Source organism: Camelus dromedarius, chromosome 17, assembly GCF_036321535.1.
Source record: "Camelus dromedarius isolate mCamDro1 chromosome 17, mCamDro1.pat, whole genome shotgun sequence".
Taxonomy (NCBI): Eukaryota; Metazoa; Chordata; class Mammalia; order Artiodactyla; family Camelidae; genus Camelus; species Camelus dromedarius.
Window position 1 is genome coordinate 20,677,505 of NC_087452.1, and position 5,977 is coordinate 20,683,481.

The 5,977-nt window shown below is 42.5% G+C and overlaps 1 long non-coding RNA gene across 1 annotated transcript; it reads right to left on the reverse strand.

Moving 5' to 3' along the window:
- On the reverse strand, positions 1-537 carry LOC135323306 (uncharacterized). Its single transcript, XR_010384705.1, has 2 exons — positions 300-537; positions 1-214 (listed from the first exon to the last, which is right to left on the reverse strand). It is a non-coding gene; the product is annotated as an uncharacterized LOC135323306 (long non-coding RNA).
- Between the last annotated feature and the right edge of the window lie 5,440 nt (positions 538-5,977).

Sequence of the window (5,977 nt, forward strand, 5' to 3'; positions counted from 1 at the left end):
CTGAAGAACCGTGGACTCAGAATTCATCTGGAACAGCATGAGGAATCTGCTTTTGCGGTCCTGAAACCCTCCATTGCAATGTCTTCCTTCAGGCCCATTGAGCCAATGCCCTCGGATTGGTCCCAGCTTCCTACAGGCGTGTTTTAATTCTCTATAGTAGAACTAGAGGATGACTTCTTGCTCGTTCCCTGGTCATTCACCAGTACCCCCTCACCTGCAAGGGTGAAGCACGTAAAGGGTGAGGCAATGTGACCATCAGCCCTTGAGCCAGTGACATCTCTGCGCCTTAGCTGCCTCACCTGTAAAATCGGGGATTTGGATTTGATGGTCTTTTCAAACTCCATGGGAACCTTTCAGGTACTGACTTCTTCTAACTTTCAGATCCTGCTTCTCTTCTGAGGACTCTGTAGAATAATGTTTCCCAGCTTTTAAAGTTCATGTCCCAAATAGCCCAAAACGCAGGGTAATGATCTCATCTCACCATTCAGAGCCTACCTCCTACACAGCTTCAGGGGTCAAGGAGAGTTGGCTAAGCTTTAATTTCCATAGTTTGTGCTATAAGAATCAGAGATATTTTTTGACATTTCCCCAAATATAAAAATTGTAACATGAAATCTGCTTTTTCAAACAACACCTTGTCCGTCACCCCCTTAGGAGAGCCCAGAAAGCTATCTCAGGCTGTCATTTTCAGGACTCCTTTCACCTCCCTTTTGGGAATCTCTGCTCTCCTATCATTTAAAGATATTGATTATCTGCTCTACCACTACCCTGTTCTCTTTTCTTTTTGTCGTGCTTGCCTGTGTTTGGTGTCAGTTTTCAGATAAGAAAAGAGAGTGCTGTTGAGGCTCTATTTATAATATGTCCTTGAAAGCTCAGTGCTGACTTCTTTGAGCTACAAAGCTGGCAGATTAGGACAAGAGACACAAGGCAGGGGGTCATCCCCAGTGAGATGATGGCACGGACGCAGCAGGGCGGGCACGCAGGCGCGCTCCCGGGCAGGCGCGCGCACACACGCAGCGCGCACAGCATCCAGGTCAAAATGAATAAACAGAAAAGAAACACAGGTCCAGGGAAAAGGGGGAAATGACAGGATCATAATAGAAACTCGAGAAACATATCTGGTGAAAAGAAGATGAGAAAAAGAACGAAAGGGGAAGGGAGGAATTCAGAGAGAGCAAATTTAGTTCGGAAAGCACAGAACTTGGAGTCAGGGGACTTCAATTTGAAGCCTGGCTCTGCTTGATTCATTCGATTTATTAGGAATTCGAACTTGGGAAAGTTTCTTGGCCTCTCTGAATTTTGGTTCCCTCTTCCCTCGCGTGGGTGTATGTAACATTCTCTTTCCAACTAATCTCATAAGATTGCTATAAACATCGAACATAATCATGGCTATGGAAGTTCTTTGTAAACTGAAAATCCTGTCAACACACAAGGCTTTCAGCCTTCTCATCAGAGCTAGCATTTTGCAGAGCTGTTGGCCAGCTGCTGCGACACGCTCTGCGTTCATTAAAGTGCGTAACCTCATCACAATCTTGCAGGTATAAACTATTATTATTCCTCTTCTACAGATGAAGGAACACACAGAGGGATGATAATGTGCTGGACGTCACACACTTGGGAAGCTGTTAACTGGGATTTGAACAAGGCTTGCCTGAGTTTAATAGCCAGTTCCCTTAACCAAGCTGCCACCTCTTGGACCTTAATATGTATCCAGTGCTGGTTACCTTACCCAAGTGAAATGAAATCCACCTCCCAGCTCCAGCTAACACAACAGAATGCTGCAGATGAGGTGTCTTCAACAATAGAAATTTCTTTTCTCACAGTTTTGGGGTTGGAAGTCCAAGATCAAGGTGCTGGTAGGGTTGGTTTCTGATGAGAACTTTCTCTCTGGCTTGCAGATGGCTGCTTTGTTTCTGGGTTTCCATGTGGCTTTTCTCTGTATGTGGGGAGACAGAGTGGGATCTCTGGTGTCTTCCTCTTCTTACAAGGACACTAATCTCCTAGGATTAGGAGCCCACCCTTATGACCTCATTTAACATTAATTACCTCTCTAAAGGCCCTATCTCCAAGTATTGTCACATTGAGGGTTAGGATTTCAACATATGAATTTGGGAAGGACACAATTCAGTCCATAACTGACATGCAATAGACACATACTCCAAAAAAAACAAATACTGTCGATTTTTTCTCCCCAGGGAGGAATGTTTTAAAACCCCATCGGATAAACAGTGGCCACTGCAGCAGAATTCTTCAGCTCTGAGTCCTGCCCAGATAACTGCTTTCCCAGCATGCCAAGCAGCTCTGCTGTACAGGAATGAAGTGGGTTTCATGCAAAATATTTATGCTGTTCCTGCTCCCTCCCTCCCTCTTGCTTCAGAGAGCATTCTGAAGTGAAAGATCTGTCCCTTGCTCCCCTTTTGCCAAGCCTTCCTATTTATAGTTTCTGGCACTGGTGAGTCTGAAGGAGTCAAGAGTTTTCAAATCACTTCCATGGCTTTTGCAGCATGCCTCCCCACCCCCTCTCCTTGGCCATTAGAAATTACTATTCCTGGTTCCCACAGGGTGGGCGTGAAGGGAGAAGGGAAACAAAGAGAAAGAAAGATTTGCAGTATGGGAAGCCACAATTCCCTTTAAACAAACAAAAAAACCTCAGAGGAAAAGACACTGTGGTTTTATTCCTGAAGTGTTTTCTGCTTAGGTCTGCTGGTAACCAAGGCCTCCTGGTCTGTTCCTTAAACCTTAGAGGAAAAGTTTTATGTGGACTTCATCCTTGAGTCCTGCTTCACAGAGATGCTGATGAGTCCGAGGGCAAAGAGAGACAGGCCAGAAAAGTTTGTTGCCTGGATGTCAGAAGCCATTAAAGGGTTTTACTATTTATCTCTCTACTCCTGGTGGCACATGATAAATGACCAGCATCCATCTATCTAACAGGATCAGTCTTCGGAACTTGTGAGCCGTATGTTCACGTCATTGCTTTGTGCAAATAGATACTCTAAATATGCAACGATCTGGCACATTTCATGGGTATTTATCAAAATGTTCTCTTGTCTCCCAACACATATATTAATAAAAAATAATACTGAATAGTTCCAAGTTGCAGCCATGCACGTGATTCCAAACTGTAAGTTTAGTTTGCACATTTAATGAAGGTTCTTTGTAACCATAAGAAGAAAAAAAAAAATAGCCCAGTAATCAGAAGTACTTATGGAAGATAGAATAAAGCTTGTATGTTACAGTTTTTATAGATGGATTGTAGAGAAAAGATAGAAATATGGTTAAACTTTTACTGGTTGTTCCCAGTAAAACTTTGGGGTTGGGTGTTCAGCCATCTGGGACAAGAACAAGCATTCTTTACTTTGGCAACCTTGTCTCTGTGACCTTGAAATAGGTCACACTCCATCTTTAGTCCCGTAATGCTAATTTCATATTTTCTGGAAAAGAAATTAATATATTTTAAGAATTTCTCTGTTGCCAACGCTTTCTCCCTGGTTAGCATAATCAATAATAGGAGTTCTTGAGCTTCTAAAGAAAATAAGGCTAATAGTTACGTTTCAAGTCAACAAATTGTAAGTTAGAAAAAAATCTGGAGGAACAAATATCAAATAGTCAATTTTGGTTGTTGCTTGGAGGTGAGTTTATGTAGGTCATCTTAATTCTGTTTTAGAGTTCTGAATTCACTGACTTATTAGAAAACATTTAAAGCTGTTTTAACTTTTCCATTTGGGAAAAAATTTAAATACATAATACAGGAAAATATAGTAAATGCATGCATACTTTCCAACCCAAATGAACAAATGTTAACATTTTGTCAAATTTTATTTTTATTTTATTATTAAACCTTTTCTTTTCTTTCTTTTCTTTTTCTTTTTTTTTTTTTTGGTGGGGGGAGGTAATTAGATTTATTTATTTATCATTGGAAGAGGTACTAAGGATTGAAGCCGGGACCTCATGTATACCAAGCAGGTACTCTACCACTTGAGCTATACCCTCCCCACTTTAAACTCTCTCTTTAAAATACGTAACAAAAGTTACAGATTAAGCTGAAATCCTCTCTATAGCCCTTGCAAGCCCCACTTTTCTGTTTACCTCCATGGTAGTGGCCACCACCAGGAATTTGGAACATATCCTTCAGCCATAAGCATATGTAGCTATCAGTTATGTAAGGTATTGCTTTGCATGTCCTTAAACAAGTGTATAAACATCTTACTGCATCATTCTGCAACTTAATTTTGCATTCTCATTATGCTTTCTCAAAGGCGTTCCTATTACTTACTGGCATTATAAAAATAGTTATTACATTTCTTAACAATTTACATTTTTTAACTTCAGTTTGCAGGGGGAGACATTTCATAACCTTAATAAGTCAAAATATTTGAGAGACACCTATAGTACCTGCACTTTACAGAATATTATCAGGCAGTGCCACTCCCTCAGTGTCTCTGTTTAGGAATCTCTAGACAAGGGCTTCTGTGCAATTAATTAATCTATTGGGAGAATCCCAGGAAGCAAGAGTGAGGAAGAGGGGGGTGAAAAAGCCAGTACAGATGTGCATTACTGAAACTGCCATTGGGTGGGTGGGGTCACAGGGGCTCAGTTCTACCAGGACCTCTTGAAAAGCACATGAAATGCTGCCCAGATTGTCCATCTAGAGGAAGGGAGGATGGTTGAAGGTGGACCCCAGGGCATTAGCCTCCCCACACTCTTGAGCTGCACCTTCCATGGGCCATGAAGGCATCAGGAAAGTCTCCAAAGCAGAACAAGACAAAAGCAGAACACAGCGCACACTCCAATGGGACGTGGCCAGTCAGGGTGGGTCTGAGCTCACCCGGAACTCCTGGGCCTTTGGAACCCTGCCTCCAGCTGGGACCATAAACAGTGAGACAACAGCTGATGGCACGACTCTTTCTTCCTTACAAATGCATCTGGTCTGACTACACAGAGTAGGCTTTGTGTGTATTTAAACAAGGATAGAAACATTAGTGTATCATTCTTCACCTGAACTGTGCATTCTCATCATGCTTTCTTGAAGGCTCTCCTCTGTTGTTACTTGCTGGCATTTAAAAAATATTTACTAATTTTTAACAATTTACATTTTTCACTTTAATTAGCAGGATGAGACATTTCATAACCTTAAAAAAGCCTAAGTAATTGAGAGCCACCTCAATTACTTTGAGGGTAAGCCTACTTTGAGAGAGTAGGCTGCTCCCTCAAATGCAACAAATGTCAGGAAAACCAAGGTTTCCAATTCTCAAGAGCCGTCTCAGTCAGAAAATTCCAAACAAGGGCCCACCATCTGTGAAGTCACCCATTTCTTTCAGCCCAAACGCCAACAACAACAACAAAATCAATTCTGTTCAGTCTACTCATGTCACCACTTTCTTACCCATAAGTAGAGGGGAGGAGCAGCCAGCCAACAGTGTGAGAAAGCCAACGCTGCCTTCCTCTCGGGCCTGTACTAGACTACAGTCAAAGGGGATGAGCCACACCCATTTCTAAAACCCCAGGACATAGAAGATGCTCAGCAAATGCATCGCGAACCGTTGACCCCACCTCGTGCCTAAAACACCAGCTTTACTTAGCATGACTCTTCAAGGGATAAGTCCATTACCTGACAGGGTTTCATACACCATTCAGGTCACCCACCGATCCCACTCATTCCCATCCCCCGGGCAATCACAGGACAGAGGCTGAGTACTTCAGAGAAATAAAGGGCTCCAGACGTAGGGCAAAAGGCATCGGTGGGGATCCACAATGAGGCGGAGGGGAGAGGAGATGCTGGCAAGGAAGGATATTAGCTCAAAGGGTGAGAGCTACTCACCAGAAGTGTGAATTGTTGCTGAAAAAAACGTTTCTGTATCTTCAGTTTTGCCGGGGGTCCACTGTGATTCCTTTTATGTACAAAGGCAATTTTTTCCAGTGGATTTTGGAATGACTTCTTTGTTCAGAGCCTTCTGGTCACTTGTCATTATCAGTAAGA